We start from the raw sequence: 21440 nt of genomic DNA, 5'->3' as shown, positions 1-21440 counted from the left end.
ATCTCCTTGAAGATAAAACTCATTTAGAAGAGAATTAAAACAATTATAAATGACAAAAACTCAGAATGGATATGGTTAGAGCTGATGAGACAAGAGTTTACAATTTAGCTGGCAAGGAAATCAGGTTATTTTTGTGACACATAGCATTTCTGTAATTATAATATCAAGCGATGATCTTTTAAAACATTTAAAACTTTAGGAAATGTATAGAATCTCTAGAATAATTATAGCATTTTCCCAAATGTAACCCAAGGTTTATCATTGGTTTAAATCTTGTCAACAATTGCTAAAATCTTAGAAAGTTTTAAAGCACATGCCTAAATATAATTAGGGATGTTAAACACGTGATAAAACAAAACATAGAGACTGGGTTTTCTGGGCTGGCAAAGAGAAAACCATTTACATTTTCTTATCTGATCAATTAATCTAAGAAAACTTTGTCCTTTTAAACAAAGAAAACCAGCCTTTTTTTTTATACCAGTGTCTTTCCCTTTTTAATTTTATTTCTAAGTGTGCAGTCTTAAGATAGGAGTTTTCTGGGTTTTTCTCCCATCATGAATGATGTCGCAGACAAGGGAGGGGGATCTTTCCCCTGCTGTCCTGCTCGCATTCCTCACAGGAACTTAGGAGCGTTTTAGCTAAGGCCTGTCCGAATAAACCCTAGACCAGGCTACTCCGTGGAGTAGATGACCGTTCTGCCATATGACGCCCTGCGAGACTCAGGGTGCAGCCCACTCAGACTCCGTAGCCGAAGCAGTGAAGCCGTACAGACAGATTTACACAGTCAGGCACTCTTCAGATTCAAACAGGTTGGATACCCTCCCTTTTGGGTATCTCTGGCTAATGGGAGGTGATCAATCTCCCTTTTTACTCTTTACAGATTAGAGTGAATTTCTATGGTTACAGGCAATGGAGGATGGCAACCGGGTGTTTTCGCAGTCTCTCAAGGTTGGGCTGCTTCCTTAATCTCTCAAGGCCAAATGGCCCTTATACTTTACTTGGAAGTATAATCTATGTGGAGGCAGGTCAGGAGAGTATTAAATCACCTTGGAGGCTGTTTTTCTCTTTTTTTTTGTCTGTCCTGACCATATCTAAAATTCCTTTTCTGAAGATTTCCCTTCACAAACCTTTTATAACTTTCCTTTGCATTCAGGTTTTGTCCCAAGCCATTTTCTTTCAAACAACCATTTTATTGAGGACAAAATTATCTTCCCTAACCTTCAACAAAATGTATTCCCATTCCTTAAATCTTTTTTTACATATCATTTACTTTTTTATAGAGTTTTCCTTATTTCCATCAGTTTTAGTTACACTAAGCAGAATTTGATAGTCTTAGAAACCCCTTAATCTCTAGTTAAGACTAAGTATTAACCAACTGTGAACTGTTACAACAGAATTCTTCAGATGTCAAATTTATGAAACAGTTAAGTGCAAAACACGTTTACCAACAGATTTAAATACTCTTAGTTTCTTTGCAGTAAGAAGTCAAAAGCATAAACCTACATCCAGTAATTAACGACTTAGCATTTTATCCTTTAAGACCTAGATGTCCACAATTTAATTCCATTTGTCACCCAAGCAAAACTTTAAAACTTTCAGGTTACCAAAGACTTTGAAAGCTACTTCAGCAATTACCCATTAGAACTTTGAGACAGACAATTAACCATCAGTTTAGTCATCTCTTTGCTAACAAATTTTAATAAATAACACAAGCTTATTTGACCTTTAATAAACTTTGATAGAATAAAAGCTTCACATTTACTGCTGTAACTTCAAAGACACATCTTATCTTAATTAAACCAACAAACTTAACTTAGTTCCAATAGTGATTTATGTTTCACCTGGGCCCACTCCACTTTGAATGTTTACCTGAGACATGCATGGGAAGATCTGGAGTGGGGGTGCATTAGGTCCAGGGGCTGCTCTTCTTGCTCCTTGACAGTGGAGAGAGAAGGAGCCATGGTGCATGATCGAGAGGCTAGTCATGCAGGCTGCACGCACGTTGGTGCAGAAACACGATAAGGGGGAAACAGAGGAAAACAAAGTGCTGCCAGGAGGCAGAGAAAGGATTCCCGGTTTTGGAGCTCATAAGCCCCAACAGAGGAGCAGATGCCATGCTTTCCCACCAGCAAGGGGGGAGGGGTTAAGCAGTCCAAGTCGGGCCAGAGAACACAGGGAAACTTCCCCGAAACAAAGAGAGTTTCGGCAGCTGCTTGGGAATATTCCTTATGGTCTCTGTCTCGAGTTAGACCAACCCCAGTTGGTTCCAGTTATAGCCATTAACATGGGAAGTGAGTGAGGGAGAAACCCCCACATCTATTAGGAGAAACTCAGAATCTCTCCAGTGACCTAAAGTGAGACTTAAGGGGGTGGTAAGTGTTTGCCCCATTTTAGAGTCAAAGAAAACACCAAGGACAATAAGTAAGACACATAAAACAGTTAACAAGAAGGACGCTGCGCGATTTCGGTACAAAACCGAAAGCAAAAACTCAAGCGGAGATCCCGGGGGTCCGGATTCCCCCTCTCCAACCAAGGCCACGTATCTCTCTGATACAGGCTGAGCTCCAAATGCCCCGCTGCACCGGGGCCCAAATGTCCCGAAGGACTCAAATGTCCCGCCCGGGAGGACTACAAACGCCTCTGGAACGTCTTCCAGGGCTGCGAGGGAGAAGTCCGAGCCCGTCAGCTCCTTCTGGCCCCCGCCAAATACAAATGGATCCGATCGAACCCCAAACCAAACGCATGCACAAATACTCAAATGTCCCGCCCGGCGGGACTACAAACACCTCTGGAACGTCTTCCAGGGCTGCGAGGGAGAAGTCCGAGCCCGTCAGCTCCTTCTGGCCCTCGCCAAATACAAATGGATCCGATCGAACCCCAAACCAAACGCATGCGCAAATTCACAAGTAACAGGTTCAGACGCAGCCACAGACGCAACGAACAGACACAACGAATAAAGTGCTGGCCAGCTTACCTCCTGACAGTGGGTCGGTGGTCCTTGGGTGGGGGGTCTCGTATCCCAGGACGAGCCCCCAAATGAAAGATCCCCCCGGGGCTCCAAGCACCCCGGAATGGACCCCTTCTCAGGAGGAGACCCCCGGACCCAAAAACCAAGCCGAGTCCACTGATCAGATGCAAACAGCACGAGGTTTATTGAGTTGACACAGGTACCTGCGGGCGATCAAGTCTTAGGAAGACTTGCGCGCCAGCCCTTTGTTCAGGGCCTTTTTATGGGGTTTGGGGAAGCGAAAGCATACGTACAGAAGCAGAAACATAGTTACAAGGTTCTTATTGGCTGGTTTGAATGTAAGGCATACTCGGTGTTTGTAGATTGGCTTTGAAGGACCCCGGCGCGCGAAGAGAAAGGTGGGGAGGGGGAGTGAGGAGGGGGAGTTGGACCTTATTACTCAGCAGAGAAACATCCTGCCTACGTGACTAGGCCCACGTACCTAGGCGACCCCCTTGCCTATGTGACTATGCGCATAAGGTATCCTGTTGAAACAGGAGACCAGTATCACCCCCTAAAAGCCAAGTGGTTACAGAAAGGCAAGGGAGTGGTTAAACAATTAACTGGGGGAGGGGTCTAACAGGGGAAGGGCCAGCGATTACAGAAAAGCCAAGAAGCAGTTAGTTAATCAATGGGGGGGGGGGTGTCTATATGCGGAGTCTTTCAGGGGGAACCTAGAGCAAACAAACCAGAATTCACCTGCCCAGTAGAAGGAAACCTTACTGTTTGGAACAGCTCACAGGCCTCAGCGTGTGAACTTCTCCATGGCCTTTTGACACCACTCCATTGGTCGCTCATCATACAAACAAACACAAGTGTGAGCAAATATCTGACATCCACCCTTATCCTGGTGCTGGATATTTTGAATAAACCACTGTACATAGGAACTGCCTTCTGCTTGGCACTGAATTGAACCGTAGCTTGTGTTTACAACTCCATTCTCACCCGACTGGTCCACAAGCCCTCTTGATAGTTTAATCTGGGGCCACAACACAGCATTCTGCCTTCCCCATCGAATGAGGAAGTGCCTGGTGGGTGTGCCCAGAAACCCCACATGAGGATCAATCTGCTCGGCCCTCGAGTCAACCCTGATTTATATGTTGCCATGGCCGCTAGTGCTGTGACTGACAGAGCCTGAGCCCCGACTGAGTTTCAGCCACCAGAGAGCAGGCCCCATATCTAGCATTTCGGATGCTCATGGCCCAAGTACGTCATCTCTACCCGTCCTTGTTATTCAGGCACCTCTGTCCAGACCTTGGCTGGAAACCCTGCCCATGGGGCAACCTGAAGCACAATAGAGAACTCCTCTTTCCCCATGGCAATAAACCTGGCTGTTGGAATGGGTGTTCAACCCTCAAAGGGGGAGACAGTTACAAGACCAATGAGACCACGCCAATTCCTGTGGGCCGCCCGGGGCACAAACAGGCATTGTGACAATCACCCTGAGCATGATTTCAAACAATCCCTCTCAGTTGCACCATCATAATCCTGCATTGCAGTCGTGGTACACCTCTAGACACAAATCCTAAAACTTGGTGGGATTTTCCAGGTACCCAGAACCAGAGCCCGTATCTGGAATCCCCGTTTTGGGGCACACCTAAGATGGAAAACAGCACACTTTCCTTCCTCGAAAAAGCCACCAAACTATGGGGAGCCACCAGGAGCCATAGAGAGGAAAAGTCTCCCATGGACCTATGAGAACACACCTGCATTTCGAGGGCATCTTGGAAACACAATCCAGATAGAAAATCTTGTGATACCGCCATCAGTCACCTTAATTGCAGTTCTAGACGAGCTGCACTCCAGGTCTGTGCATTGGGCCTGCAATCACCTCGCCATTCACCTTAATCCGAATTTGTGTTTGCAGACTTCTCTACCAAAACCATAGCACATATTCCCTCCAGGATGGAGTCTCTGGATGCACACCACAGGACTGTCCCTGCCATACCCAAGGAAACTGTGCCCGTCACAGTTGCCCAAACCTTCTAGATTAGGAGAAACCTGCAAGGCCCCTGAGCCTACCCCAATATTGGCGGCCGCTCTGAACGAAAATGCTCAGTCTGAAATACCCTGATCCCCTACATCCAGTCAGACAGGCAAATTAATGGTTCTGAGTCAGAATAGTGAAACTATCATGCTCCTAGGACATCCTTGGAAACCTAGATTCGGTTTTCAGACATCTGTCTTCAGAGACCTATTCTGGAATGTGAACTTATGATACAATGTGTAGTCCCTGGGCCTCACAACAGAACATCTCCTGTCCCCAGAAGGAATCCTTGCCCTTCCATCTGTGACAAATCCCACAGTAGTAGAATCCTGCACAGCACCTTAGCCACCAGCACATTCTAAGATCCCCCTGGTAAGAAACCAGCACTGTGACCCATTTGCAAGAGATTCCATGTCAACTCAAGGACTTGGTACTTCACTCCAGAGACACCAGAATGAATCTGCCATGTCCCTCAGCTGCAATTGTCAATGGAGTGGAGCATTCCAGGCATCCATGCAGTACAGCTCTGCTATCCAAACTTTCCACATGGGGGGCCCTGGAGCAAATAATCCAGACTCTATATGTCCAGTAGAACGAAACCTTGCTGTTTGGAGCAGATTATAAGCCTCAACGTGAAAACCCCTCCATGGCCTCTTGACACCACCCCTCCATTTGTCAGTCATCATAGACACAAACTCCAATGTGAGCAAATATCTGACATCTGCCCTTACTCAGGGGATGGATATCTCGAATCAGCTGCTGCACACTGGAACTGCCTTCCGCTTGGCACTGAATTGAACTGTAGCTTGTGTTTACAATTCCATCCTCACCTGACTGGTCTCCAAGCCCTCTTGATAGGGAATTCTGGATCCACAACGCAGCATTCTGCCTTCCCTATAGAAAGAATTGCCTGGTGAGTCTGGCCATAAACCCCAAATGAGACTGCCATGGCCCAAGTACATAATCTCTACCCATCCTTGGTTTTCAGGCACCTGTCCCCAGACCTTTCCTGGAATCCCTGCGAATGGGGCAACCTGAAGCTCAATAGAGAACTCCACCTTCATCATGGCAGGACATTTGGCTCTTGGGATTGGTGTCCATCCTTCAAAGGGGAGCCATTTACAAGACCAGTGAGACCACACCCACTCCTGAGGGCTGCCCTGGGTGCAAAGAGGCATTGCCTGAGCAAGCTTTCAAACAATCCATCTCAGTTGCACAATCATGATCTAGCATTGCAGGCCTCCTACGCCCCTAGGCCCAAATCCTAACACTTGGTGGGATGTCCCAGATGCCCAGAACCAGAGCCGAACTCTGGATCCATGTTTTGGGACACCCCTCAGATGGAAAACAGCAATCTTCCCTTCCCCGAAATAGCTGCCAAACTATGGAGAGGCGCCAGGAACCATAGAGAGGAAAAACCTCCCATGGAACCATGAGACCACACCTGCATTCTGAGACCAACCTGGACACACAATCTAGAGAGAAAAGCCTGTGATACTGCCTTCCAGTCACCCTAATTAACGAGCTGCCCTCCAGGTCTACGCATTGGAACTGTGATCACATCGCCAAAAATTCGATAACCCGAATTTGTGTTTCCAGACTTCTTTTCCAAAACCATGGCTCACATGCCCACCAGAATGGGATCTCTGGAGTTACACCACAGAACTCTGGCTGCCATCCCCAAGGACACTGTGCATATCAGAGTTGCCCAAATCTTGCAGATTAGGAGAAATCTGTAAGGTCCCTGAGCCCACCAGAATATTGCTGGCCACTCTGGACGTAAATGAGCAGTCTGAAACACCCTGATCACCTACATCCAGGGAGATAGCCAAATCAATGAATGTGAGTTAGAAGATTGAACCTGAAATGCCCATAGGACCTCAATGGAACCCCATTAGGTTTTCAGGTATCTGACCTCAGGGGCCTGTTCTGGAATACCAATTTATGACACATCATGTGGTCCCTGAGCCACACGACAGAATATTTCATGTCCTCAGAAGGATACCGTGCTCTTCGACCTGTGTCAAACTTTCAGTGTAGGAGAATCCTGCAGGGCACATTAGCAACCAGCATGTTCTAAGATCTCCTTGGTAACAAACCAGCATTGTGGCCCATGTGCAAGAGGTCCGTATCAACTCAAGGCTTTGGTACTTTGCCCCAGAGCCACCAGAATGAACCTGCCATGTTCCTCAGCTGCAGTGGTCAATGGAGGTGTGTTTTCCAGGCATCCATGCTGGAGAGCTCTGCTTCAGTAACTTTCCACATGGGGAAACCTAGAGCAAACAAACCAGAATTCACCTGCCCAGTAGAAGGAAACCTTACTGTTTGGAACAGCTCACAGGCCTCAGCGTGTGAACTCCTCCATGGCCTTTTGACACCCCTCCATTGGTTGGTCATCATACAAACAAACACAAGTGTGAGCAAATATCTGACATCCACCCTTATTCCAGTGCTGGTTGTCTCCAATAAACCGCTGCACATTGTAACTGCCTTCCGCTTGTCACTGAATTGAACCATAGCCTGTGTTTTACAATTCCATCCTCACGGGACTGGTCCCCAGGCCCTCTTGATAGGGGATCAGGAGTCACAATGCAGCATTCTGCTTTTCCTATAGAAAGAAGTGCCTGGTGAGTCTGGCAAGAAACCCCACTAAGGATCAATCTGCTTGGTCCTCAAGGGAATCCCAATTTATAGGTTGCCCTGGCCATTATTGCTGTGTCCGACAGAGCCTGATCCCCGACCTAGTGTCAGTCACCAGTGAGCAGGCCCGACATCTAGCATTTGGGATTGCTATGGCCCAAGTATGTCATCTCTACCTATCCTTTGTATTCAAGCACCTCTCTACAGACCTTTGCTGGAGTCCCTGCCTATGAGTGAACCTGAATCACAATAGAGAACTCCTCCTTCCCCATGGAAGGATACCTGGTTGTTGGGATGGGTGTCCAACCCCCAAAGTGGGAGCCAGCTACATGGCCAATGAGACCACGGCCACTCCTGAGGGCCGCCCTGTGCACAAACAGACATTGTGACCCTCAGCCTGAGCATGCTTTCAAAAAAGCCCTCTCAGTTGCACCAACATGATTCTGCCTTGCAGGCCTGGTACGCCCTTAAGTCCAAATCCTAAGCCTTGGTGGGATTTTCCAGGGACCCAAATCCAGATCTCGTCTCAGGAATCCCTGTTTTGGGGCATGACTAAGATGGAAAACAGCACTTTTCCCTCCCCCCAAAAGGCCACCAAACTATGGAGAGCCACCAGGATCCTAAGTGAGGTAACGTCTCCCATAGACCCAAGAGATCACACCTGCATTCAGAGTCCATCCTGGACACACAATCCAGACAGAAAATCCTGTGTTATCGCCTTCCAGTTTCCCTAATTACAGTTTCTGATGAGCTGCACTCCAGGTCTGTGCATTGGGCCTGCGATCACCTTTCCACTAACCCTAACCCACATTTGTGTTTGCAGACTTCTCTCCCAGAACCATGGCTCATATGCCCTCCAGGATATGGTCTCTAGATCCACACCACAGGACTGTGCCTGCCATCCCCAAGGAAACGGTGCCCATCAATTCTGCCCAAAACTTCCAGTTTAGGAAACATGCACCCCTGAGCCCACCCCAATATTGTCAGCAACGCTGGACACAAATGCCAGTCTGAAACACCCTTATCACCTACATCCAAGCAGACAAGTTAATGTTCCTGGGTCAGAAGATTGAACCTGACATGACCTAGGACCTCACTGGAACCCTAGATTAGGTTTTCAGGCATCTGTTCTCAGGGTCCTGTTCTAGAATACCAACTTAGGAAACAACATGCGGTCCCTGAGCCACACAACATAAAATCTCCTGTCCCCGGAGGGACAAAGAAACCGTGCCCTTCGACCTGTGCCAAACCCTCAGGATTGGAGAATCCTGCACCGCACCTTAGACAACAACACAAACGCTAGTTTGTGTGTTGCTCCAAACCATGATGTTTCCATCTGCAGGACAGTCAAGTCCTGCTGAATGCCTCCAGGACGTCCCATACAGAAGGACAGGAGAGCAGGGTTTGAAGGATGGACGCCTGAACAGCATACCTCGCATTCCCATTTGCTCTTTGCGACAAGACATGTTTGAACTACTGGCTCTGGGGCAAGGTAACCAGGGGGCTGAGTTGAAATGGACTCTCCTGAGGATGGGAGGTAATGTGGGTTTGTGTCCATGGAGACCTTGGAATGTGCTGGTGGCTCAGGGGCCTTGAAGAATTCGCCTAACCGAAGGGTTTGATACGGCTCCAATAAAAAACATCCCCATGTGGAGATGAGAGAGGTTCTGTTTGGTGCCTCAGAAAAGCCCCAGATGCAGGTCTCCAAACCAGTTCTCTGAGGAGAGACACCAGGAAACCAAAGCTAGGGTTCAGATTAGGGCCTAGGTGCCTGTCTGTTTCAATCTTCTGTCTCTGGGGACACTGTCTGAGTGTCTACGTGGAGATACTTGCTCAGCTGGTGTCAGAGTGCCCCTCTTAGTCCAAGGAAGCCTACACTGTTGGCATGGCCTCGGAGATTTGGAGGTTTCTCCTAATCTATACGGTTGTAGTCAATGGATTGGGCACAGTTTTCTTGGAGAGGAGAGGCACAGTCCTTCAGTATGTCTCCATAGACCCTAGCCTGGAGGGTGTGTAGGTCCGGGCTGTGGGCAAAGAAGTCTGAAAACACAAACTCGGTTTAGGTGTGGGGCTGAGGGCATGGCAGGTCGGATCCACTGACCGTGAGGTGAGCTCCTCGGCTTATGAAAGAAGGGTGAATGGGAGGCAGTCGTGCAAGCTTTTTTCTCTGGATATTGTGTCCCCCATAGCTGTGGAATATAGGGGTGGCCTCAGGGGCTATGGAAGAGTCTCCCTCTCTGAGGAGTTGGGCCAGCTCCAAAGATTTTGGGGTCATTTCGTGGGAAGGGTGGAGTCCTGTTGTCTGGCTCAGGTGTTCCTCCAGGAGAGGGACTCCAGATCACAGTCCTGGGTACGAGCGATGGGAAAACTTGAACTCAGGTGAGGATTGGGAGCATAGGTGCTTGCAAGCCCCATATGCGGGCTTTGGGTCCAGGCCCTGAGAGGCCTTACTTCGACATGAAGCTCACGCTGAGGGTCACAATGCGAGTTTGTGCCCAAGGCGGCACTCAAGTTTGGGCTTGGCCTCAGGGGCCATGAAAGTTTCTCCTACCCTGAAGGTGTGACTCCATGCCCACAGCAAGCTTTACAGCCATGGGGAAGGAAGAGTTCTGATTTGTGCTTCAGTTACCCACGTGTGCCGGGATTTGACCTAATGTCGAGGTTCAAATGTCTGAAAACCCAGGTTGGGAAGAGATGACGGTATAAGGCCATGGCATGTCTGATGTGCTGAGTGTGCGGCCAGCTCTCTCCTTGTCTGTCGGGACATCTGGCCTCAGGCTGTGTCAGGCAGAGCATTAGTGCCCAGGGGAGCCTATCCAATTGGGGTGCAGTCGAGGCCTGAGCAGGTTGATCCTCATTTGGGGATTCTGGAGAGCCCCATAGGGCAACGTTATTCTTCTGGTGGGCAGGCAGAGGGCTGCGTTGTGGTTCTGGAATTCCCAGTCTGGAGGTCTTGTTTGCCAGGAGTGTGAGGAAGGAAGTCTGAAAACACAAGCTATCGTTAGGTTTGGGGGCTGAGGGCACAGCAAGCCCATTCTGCAGAGGCTGAATCGAGATCTCCTCAATCTGAGGTCAGGGTGAGTATGAGACGTTGCCTCAGGCTGGAGTTTGTGGCCATGAAGGCCCCATCCTGAAGGGTGTGGAGGCCTTATGAGGCCAGGGAGGTTTCCCTACGCTGAGAGTTGTGGCTGCTCCAAACCTCAAGGTTTCCTTCTGTATGACAGTTGAGTCCTATTGGATGGTTCCAGGACGCCCCATACGCAAAGACTCGAGAGCAGGGGTCTAAGCATGGATGCCTGGAAACACCAACTCACATTCCCACTGGCTGCTCGGGGCAAGGCAGGCTCAATCTGCAGGCTCTTGGGCAAACTACCCAGACGGCTGAGTTGAAATGGACTCTTCTGAGGATGAGTCATAATATGTGTTGGTGGCCTGGAGACCTTGGAATGTGTTGGTGGCTCAGGGACTCTGCGGGATTCTCCAACCCGAAGTGTTTGACACAGCTCCACCAAGGAACTTCCCATGTGGAGTTGAGAAGTGTTCTCTTTGGGGCCTCAGGAAAGCCCCATATGGTGGTCTTCGAACCCAGGCCTCTGAGGAGTGACACCTGGAAACCAAAGCAAGAGTTCAGATTAGGGCCTAGGGGCCTGTCCATTTCAATCTCCTGTCTGCATGTCTGTGTGGAAGTAGTTGCTCAGATTGTGTCATGATGCCACTGTTTGTCCAGGGTGGCTTACAGTAGTGAGATGTCCAAGGGGGCCTTGAGGTTTCTCCTATTCTGTAGGGTTGTGGGCAAAGGAATGGGCACAGTCTCCTAGGAGAGAGCAGGACAGTCCTGTGGTGTGGCTCCAGAGGCCCCAGCCTGGAGGCTCTGTGGGACAGGGCTGTGGGGACAGACGTCCAAAAACACAAACTAGGATGAAGTTTGGGGTCGAGGTTATGGCAGGAGTGATCTACTGTCTGTGAGGGGAGCTCTTAGTGATTAGAAAGTAGGGCGAGTGAGAGGCGGTCATTCAGGTTTATGTTTCTGGATGTTGTATTCACGATGGTCGTTTAATATAGGGGTGGACTCATGGGTCGTGGAAGAGTCTCCCTCTCTGGTAATTTGCCCAGCTCCCAAGAGTTTGGGGTCATTCTGTGGGAATGGAGGAGTCCTGTTTTCTACCTCAGGTGTCCCCCCAATAGAGCGATTCTAGAGCAGAACACTGGGCACAGACAACTGGAATACCCGCCGTCTGGTTAGGCCTAGGAGCCTATGGGCATGGCAAGCTCCATATTTGGGCTCTTGGTTCAGCCACTGAGAGGAATTACTTGAATAGTGTACTCACGTTGTGGGTCACAATGCATGTTTGTGCCCAAGGTGGCACTCAATCATGGGTGGGGCCTCATTGAGCATGCAAGATTCTCCTACACTGGACCTTGGACCTGCCAACCCAAGGTTTCTTGCCATTGGGAAGGAGTAGTTCTGATTTCTGCATCATGTTCACCTCTGGACAGTGATTGGAGATAAGGTTTAGGTTCTGAAGCCTGAAAACCAAGGTTGGGAAGAGATGATGACCTAAGGCCATGGCAGTTCCGATGTGCTCAGTTTAGGGCCAGCTTTCTAGGTGTCTTTCAGGAGGTCTGCGCTCAGGCTGTGCCAGACAGGGCATTTGTGCTCAGATAGGCTGTATATTTGGGGTACAGTCGAGTAGCATGCAGAAGATAATCATTTGGGATTTCTCGGTAGCCCCATAGGGCAAAGTTTTTCTTCTGGAGGGCAGGCAGAATGCTGCATTCTGGCTCAGAAATTGCCGGAGGGCTTTTGGGCTAGGAGTGTGAGGACAGAAGTCTGAGAACACAAGTTTGGCTTTGGTTTTGGGGCGAGGACACGGCAGGTACACTCTGCAGAGCTGAATCAAGATTTCGTGCATCTGAAGTCAGGGCAAGGTTCAGATGTTGGCTCAGGTTGGAGTTTCTGTCCATGATGGCCCCCTCATGAAGGGGAGGTCATCATGAGGCCATGGGTATTTTCCCATGATGGGAGTAGTGAGATTCTCCAAACCACAAGGATTTTCTGCGGGTCAATTGAAACCTGATGGATGACTTCAGGATATCCCATATGGAACGACTCCAGAGCAGGGTTCTAAGGATGGATGCCTGGGCAGCCTGCCTCATATTCCAATTGTCTCCTAGTGACAGGACATGTTTTACCTGCTGTCTCTGGCATAGCAACCAATGGGGCTGTGTTGAAATGGATTCTCCTGATGATGGGTCATAATGTGGTTTTGTATCCATGGACACCTTGGAATGGGGCAGTGGCACCAGGGCCCTGAAGGATTCTCCTAACCGGAGGTTTTGACACAGCTCCAATGAGCAAGTTTCCCATTGGAGACAAGATTTGTTCTCATTGGTGTTTCAGTAGCCCCCCCATATGCTGGTATTGGAATCCAGAACTCTGAGGGGAGATGCCTGGAAACCAAAGCAATGGAACTGATTATGGCCTAGGATCCTGTCGGGTTTAATTTTCTTCTCTTGGGTCATCTGTCTACGGGTCTGAGTGGAGGTAGTTCCTCAGCTGGTGTCAGATCACCCTTGTTTGTCCCGGGCGGTTTACAATATTGGGAAGGCATCTGTGACTTTGGAGGTTTCTCCTAATTTGCAAGTTTGTGGCCAATGAAATGGGCAGAATTCCTTTGAGGAGGGAAGGCACAGTCCTGAGGTGTGGTTCCAGGGGTCCAAATGTGGACTGTGTGTGGGTCAGAGCTGTGGGTACAGAAGTCTGAAAACAGAAACTCAGCTTAGGTTTCAGGACATAGGTACGGGAGGCCCAATCTACAAACCTTGAGGAGAACACTTCAGGATATGAACAAAGGGTGAGTGTGAGGCGCTTGATCAGGATTTTGTCTCTGAATTTTGTGTCACCAATGGCCATGGAATGTCAGGGTGGCCTCATAGACCATGGGCGAGTCTCCCGCTCTGGGGATTTGGCCCGATCCCAAGATTTTGGGGTCATTCTGTGGGATGGGATGAGTCTGTTCTGATTTTTTACCTCAGGTGTGCCACTAAAAGATGGATTACAGAGCAGATCCCCGATTAGGGGCAACTGGACAACCCGAACACTGGTTAAGATTGGGGGCCCTGGGGCATGGCAAGCCCCATATGCGGGATCTTGGTCCAGCCACTGAGAGGTCTTACTTGAGGACATGGCTCACACTGAGGGTCACAGTGCATGTTTGTGTGCAACGCAGCTCTCAAGCATAGGCGGGAATTCATGGGCCACGCTGGTTTCTCCTACACTGAACTTTAGACAACATGCCAACCACAAGGTTTCTTGCCATGGGGAAGGAGGAATTCTGATTTCTGCAAAATCCCACCACGTGTTAGGATTTGGTCTTAGGGGAATACCAGGCCTGCATGCAGGATCCTGGAGGTGCAACTGAGAGCGTTTGTTTGAAGGCATTCTCAAGCTGAGGATCACAATGGCTGCTTGTGCCCAGGGCAGCCCTCATGAGAGTGCGTTGTCTCCTTGGTCATGAAGCTGGCTCCCACTTTAAGGTTTGGACACCCATATCAACAATCATGGGGAAGGAGGAGTTCTTTATTGTGCTTCAGGTCCTCCCATTGACAGGGATTCTAGCAAAGGTCTGGGGACAGATGCCTGAATACCAAGGATGGGTAGAGGTGACGGACTTGGGCCTTGGCCGATTTCACATACTGGATATGGGTTCAGAACACTGGGTGGCTGAAACTAGGTCTTGGCTCAGGCTCTGTCAGACACAGTACCAGTGCCCAAGACAGCCTATAAATCAAGGTTCTCTCGAGCACCATGTAGATTGATCCTCATGTGGAGTTTCTAGGCAGATTCACCAGGCCCTATTTCTTTCTATGGGGAATGCAGAATGTTGCTTTGTGGCTCCCGAATTCCCTCTCAAGAGGGTTTGTGGACCAGGAGGCTGAGGATGGAATTCTAAACCCAAGCTATGGTTAAATTCAGTGTCAAGTGAAACGCAGTTCCAGTGTGCAGCAGTGGAAACAAAAATCCAGAACCTAAATAAGGGCAGATGGCAGACCGACAAATGGAGGGGTTGTGTCAAGAGGCCATGGAGGATTTCTCACGCTGGTGCTTCTGAGATGCTCCAAACAGAAGGTTCCCTTCTACCGGTCAGTGGCAGTCTGGTTTGTTTGCTCCAGGGTCCATATGTGGAAAGACTGGTTAGCAGAGCACTCCCACATGGATGCCTGGAAAGCACACCTCCACAGACCATTGCAGCTTAGGAACACGGCAGATTCATTCTGGTGTCTCTTGGATGAATTACCAAAGACTTGATGTAACATGGAATATCATGAAGATGGGTCACAATGCTGGTTTGTTACCAAGGAGATCAAAGAATGTGCTGGTGGCTAAGGGGCTGTGCAGAATTCATATACGCTGAGGGTTGACACAAGTTGAAGAGCACGGATTCCATCTTGGCACAGGAGTTATACTATTGTGGGGGCTCAGGGACCATATGTGGTATCATATTGGTATTACAGAATAGGACTCTGAGGCTAAATGCCTGAAAAGCTAACCTAGGCTTCCAATGAGGTCCTAGGGGCATGTCAAGTTCAATCATCTGACTCAAGACCATTGACATGGGTGTCTGCCTGGATGGAGGTGATCACAGCGTTTCAGACTGCGTATTTGCGTCCAGAGTGGCCACCAATATTGGACTGGGCTTAGGGGACTTGAAGGTTTCTCCTAATCTCTAGGGTTTGGGCCACTGTGACTGACACAGTTTCCTTGGGGATGGCAGGAACTTTCCTGTGGTGTGACTCCAGAGACCCCATCCTGGACAGCATGTGAGCCATGGTTTTGGGAGAGAAGTCTGCAAACACAAACTTGGGTTAGGGTTAATGGCGAGGTGATCACAAGCCCAATGAGTAGGTCTGTAGGGAAACTCGTCTGGAACTGTAAATCTGGTGACTCGAAGGTGATAGCACAGGCTTTTGTATCTGGATTATGTGTCTAGGATGGCCTCGAAATGTATATGTGGTCTCATGGGTCCATGGGAGATTATTCCTCTCTAAGCATCCTGGCGGCTCCCAATACTTTGGAACCTTTCTCGGGGAAGGGAAGAGTGCTGTTTTCCATCTTAGGGGTGCCCAAAACAGGAATTCCAGAGATGGGCTCTGGGTCTGGGTGCCTGGGAATTCCCACCAAGGGTTAGGATTTGGGCCTAGGGTCGTACCAGGCCTGCAATGCTGGATACTGGTGCTGCAACCGAGAGGGTTTGTTTGAAAGCATGCTCAGGATGAGAGTCACAATGACGGTTTGTGCCTAGGGCAGCCCTCAGGAGTGGGCGTGGCCTCATTGGCCATGCAGCTTGCTCCCACTTTGGGGGTTGGACACCCATCCCAACACCCAGGTTTCCTCCCATGGGAAAAGAGGAGTTCTCTCTTATGCTTCAGGTTCCCCCATTTTCAGGGATTCCAGCAAGTGTCTCGGGACAAATGCCTTAATACCAAAGATTGGTATAGATGACAGACTTGCGCCATGGCCGGTCTCACATGCTGGATATGGGGCCCGCTTTCTGGGTGGTTGAAACTAAGTCTGGTCTCAGACTCTGTCAGACACAGCAATAGTGGTCAGGGCAATCTATACATCGGGGTTCCCTCGAGGCCTGAGCAGATTGATCCTCATGTGGGATGCTAGGCAGACTCACCAGGCACTTCTTCTTTATATGGGGAAGGCAGAATGCTGCATTATGGCTCCAGAATTCCCTATCAAGAGGCCTGGGGAGCCAGTAGGGTGAGGATGGAATTGTAAACACAAGCTATGGTTCAATTCAGTGCTAAACATATAGCTCTTTCAATATGCAGTGTCGGATTCAAGATATCCTGCACCTGATTAAGGGCGGATGTCAGATGTTTGCTCACACTGGAGTTTGTGTCTACGATGACCAACAAATGGAGCAGTTGCATAAAGAAGCCTTGGAGAATTTCCCATACTGATGCTTGTCAGATGCTCCAAACAACCAGGTTTCCTTCTACCAGACAGGGGCAATCTGGTATGTTTGCTCCAGTGTTCCCTATGTGGAAAGGTTGGGTATCAAAGCTCTCCCTCATGGATGCCTGGAAAGCACACCTCCATTTATTATTGCACTAAGGAACATGGCAGGTTCATTCTGGTGTTTCTGAGAGAAGTACCAAGGCCTTGAGTTGACATGGAATCTATTACAGATGTGCTACAATGATGGTTTGTTACCAGGGAGATCATAGAGTGTGCTGGTGACTAAGGTGCCATACAGGATTCTCCAATTCTGAGGGTTTGACACAGCTCGAATGCACGGTTTCATTCTGAGGAAAGGACAAGTTTTGTTGTGTGGCTCAGGGACAAATAGTTGTATTATAAGGTGGTATTCCAGAACAGGCCTCTGAGAACAAATGCCTGAAAACCTATTCTAGAGATCGAATAAGGTTCTAGGGGCATTTCTGGTACAATCTTCTGCCTCAGGCCCATTGACTTGGGTGTTTGCCTGCATTTAGGTGATCAGGGTCTGTTAGACTGTGCATTTGCTTCCAGAACGCCCTCCATATTGGAGTTGGCTCAGGGTCCTTGCATATTTCTCCTAATCTGGAGGGTTTGGGCAACTGTGACTGTCAAAGATTCCTTGGGTATGGCAGGCCCAGTCCTGTGATGTTGCTACAGAGCCCCCATCCTGGAGGGCATGTGAGCCATGGTTTTGGGAGAGTAGTCTGCAAACACAAACTCAGGTTAGGGTTAGTGGCAAGGTGATAGCAGACCCAATGCATAGACCTGGAGGGTAGCTTGTCAGGATCTGTAATTAGTGTGACTGGAATGAGGTATCACAGGCTTTTATATCTGGATTGTGTGACCAGGATGCCTTCGGAATTCAGGTATGGTCTCATGGGTCCATGGGAGATTTTTCCTCTCTAAGGATCCCAGCTTTTCCCAATACTTTGGTGGCTTTTTCGGGGAAGGGAAGAGTGCTGTTTTCCATCTTAGTGGTGCAACAAAACAGGGATTCCAGAGATGGGATCTGGGTCTGGGCCCCTGGAAAATTCTACCAAGGGTTAGGATTTGGGCCTAGGGGCATCCCAGGCTTGCCGTTCGGGAAACTGCTGGTGTAACTGAGAAGGCTTGTTTGAAAGCTTACTCTGGATGAGGGTCACAATGCCTGTTTGTTCCCAGGGCAGCCCTTAGGAATGGGCATGGTCTCATTGGTCATGTAGCTGGCTCTCAATTTGAGGGTTGGACACCCATCCCAACAGCCAGGTTTCCTGCCATGGAGAAGGAGGAGTTCTCTATTTTGCTTCAAGTTCCCCCATTGGCAGAAATTCCGGCAAAGGTCTGGAGACAGGTACCTGAATACCAAGGATGGGTAGAGTTGATGGTCTTGGGCCATGGCTGGTCTCACATGCTAGATATGTGGCCCTCTCTCCGGGTGGCTAACAAGAGGTCAGGGCTCAGGCTTTGTCTGACACAGCACTAGTGGCCAGGGCACCCTATATATCGGGATTTCCTCGAGGGCCAAGCAGACTGATCCTCATGTGGGGCTTCTGGGCTGACTCATGAGGCACTACTTCTTTCTTTGGGGAAGGAAGAATGCTGCACTGTGGCTCCAGAATTCTCTATCAAGAGGGCTTGGGGACCAGTCAGGTCAAGATGGAATTGTAAACACAAGCTCCGCTTCCATTCAATGCCAAGAGTAAAGCAGTTCCAATGTGTAGTGGCTTATTCAAGATATCCAGCACCTGAGTAACGGCTAATGTCAGATATTTGCTCACACTGGAGTTTGTGTCTATGATGACCGACAAATGGAGGGGTAGTATCAAGAGGCCATCGAGCACTTCCCATGCTGAGGATTGTGAGAAGCTCCAAACAGCAAGGTTTCCTTCTGGACAGATGGATTCTGGTTTGATTGCTCCAGGGTCCCCCTAGTGGAAAGTTTGCTTAGCAGAACTCTCCTGCATGGATGCCTGGAAAGCACACCTCCATTGTCCATTCTTGCTGAAGAACATCACAGGATCGTTCTGGTGGCTCGTGGGTGAAGTACCAAGGCCTTGAGTTGACATGGAATCTCTGGCAGTTGGGCCACAATGCTGGTTCATTACCTGGGAGATCTTAGAATGTGCTGGTTGCTAAGGGTACGTGCAGTATTCTCATACCCTGAGGGTTTGGCACAGACCGAAGATCACGGTTGTATGGCCCATGGACCACATGTTGTATCATAAATTGGTATTCCAGAACAGGCCCGTGAGGACAGATGCCTGAAAATCTAATCTACTGTTCCAATGATGTCCTAGGGGCATGTCAGGTTCAATCTTCTGACTCAGGACCATTGGCTTGGCCTCCTGCCTGGATGTAGATGATCAGGGTGTTTCAGAATGTGCACTTGCGTTCAGAGCAGCTGCCAATATTGGGGTAGGCTCATGAGCCTTGCAGGTTTCTCCTAATCTGGAGGGCTTGGGCAACTTTGAAGGGTACAGTTTCCTTGACGATGGCAGGCACAGTCATGTGGTGTGGCTGCAGAGACCCCAAGAGGGAGGTCATGTGAGCCATCATTTTGGGAGAGAAGTCTGCAAACACAAATTCAGGATAGGGTTAGTGGTGATGTGATTGCAGGCCCAATGCGTAGACCTGAAGGGCAGCTCATCAGGAACTGTAATTAGCGTGACTGGAAGGCTGTATCACTGGCTTTTCTATCTGGATTATGTGTCAGGGTGGACTCGGAATGCAGGTCTGGTCTCATGGGTCCATGGGAGATTTTTTCCTCTCTAAGTATTCTGGTGGCTTTCCATAGTTTGGTGGCTTTTCTGGGGAAGGGAAGAGCGCTGTTTTACATCATAGGTGCCCCAAAACAGGGATTGCAGAGACGCCCTCTGGGTCTGGGCATCTAGAAAATCTCACCAAGTGTTAGGATTTGGGCCTAGGGGCATACCAGGCCTGCAATGAGGGACCCAGGTGGTGCAACTGAGAGGGCTTCTTTGAAGGCATGCTCAGGCTGAGGGTCACAGTGCCTATTTGTGGCCAGTGCGGCCCTTGGGAGTGGGGGTGGTCTCATTGGCCATGCAGCTGGCTCCCACTTAGAGGGATGGACACCCATCCCAACAGCCAGGTTTTTTGCCAAGGGGTAGGAGGAGTTCTCTATTGTGCTTCAGGTTCTTCCTTTGGCAGAAATTCGAGCAAAGTTCTGGGGACAGGTACCTGAATACAAAGGATGGGTAGAGATGACGGACTTGGACCATGGCCGGTCTCACATGGGGCCCGCTCTCTGAGTGGCTGACACTAGGTGGGGCTCAGACTCTGTCAGACATAGCACTAGTTCCCCGGGCAACCAATAAATCGGGGTGCCCACGAGGGCCGAGAAGATTGATCCTCATGTGGGGTTTCTGGACAGACTCACTAGGCACATTTTCTTTCTATGGGGAAGGCAGAATGATGTTGTATGGCTCCAGAATTCCCTATCAAGAGGGCTTGGGGACAAGAAGGGTGAGGATAGAATTGTAAACGCAAGCTATGGTTCAATTCAGTGCCAAGTGAAAGGTAGTTCCAACATGTAGGGGCTACTCAAGATATCCAGAATCTGAGTAAGGGCAGATTTCAGATGTTTGATCACTCTGGAGTTTGTTTCTATGATGACAGACAAATGGAGGGGTGGCGTCCAGAGGCCATGGATGATTTCCCACGCTGAGGCTTGTGAGATGCTCCAAACAACAAGGTTTCCTTCTACCGTACTGGGGGAGTCTGGTTTGTTTGCTCCAAGGTCCCCCATGGGAAAAGTTTGGGCAGCAGAGCTCTCCCGCATGAATGCCTGGAAAGCACACCTCCATTGAATATTGCAGCCAGGAACACGGCCTGTTAGTTCTGGAGGCTCTGGGGTGAAGTACCACGGCCTTGAGTTTACATGGAATCTCTTGTAGATGGGTCACAGTGCTGGTTTGTAACCAGGGAGATCTTAAAATGTGCTGGTGGCTTAGGTGTCCTGTAGGATTCTCCTACCCTAAAGGGTTTGGCTCAGGTCGAAGAGCACGGTTTCCTTCTGGGGACAGGAGATATTCTGTTGTGTGGCTCAGGGACACATGTTGTATCATAAGTTGCTATTGCAGAACAGGCCGCTGATGACAGAGACCTGAAAACCTAATCTAGGTTTCCAATTAAGGCCTAGGGGCATGTCAGGTTCAATCTTCTTACTCAGGCCAATTAAGTAGGCTGTATGCCCTGATGTAGATGATCAGGGTGTTGCAGACTGCGCATTTGCGTCCAGAGCGGCCGACAATATTGGGGTGGGCTCAGTGGCCTTGCAGATTTCTCCTATACTGGAAGGTTTGGGTAACTATGACAGACACAGTTTCCTTGGTGATGGCAGCCACAGTCCTATGGTATGGCTGCAGAGACCCCATTATGGAGGGCATGTGAGCCATGGTTTTGGGAGAGAAGTCTGGAAAACAGAAATTCGGGTTAAGGTTAGTGGCGTGGTGATGGTAGGCCCAATTCACAGACCTGGAGGGCAGCTCGTCAGGAACTGTAATTAGGGTGACTGTTATAAATGGATTGTGTGTCCAAGATGGCCTCATAATGCAGATGTGGTCTCATTGATCCATGGGAGAGTTTTCCCCTTTAAGGTTCTGGGCGGCTCCCCATAGTTGGGTGGCTTTTCAGGGAAGGAATGAATACTGTTTTCCATCTTAGGGGTGCCCCAAAACAGGGATTCCAGAGACCGGCTCTGGGTCTTGGCGCCTGGAATACCACAAGCGTTAGGATTTGGGTCTAGGGGCATAACAGGCCTGCAATGCGGGATCCTGTTGGATCCACTGAGAGGG

Source organism: Neovison vison, chromosome 7, assembly GCF_020171115.1.
Source record: "Neovison vison isolate M4711 chromosome 7, ASM_NN_V1, whole genome shotgun sequence".
Lineage (NCBI taxonomy): Eukaryota > Metazoa > Chordata > Mammalia > Carnivora > Mustelidae > Neogale > Neogale vison.
This window is presented reverse-complemented; position numbering follows the sequence as displayed.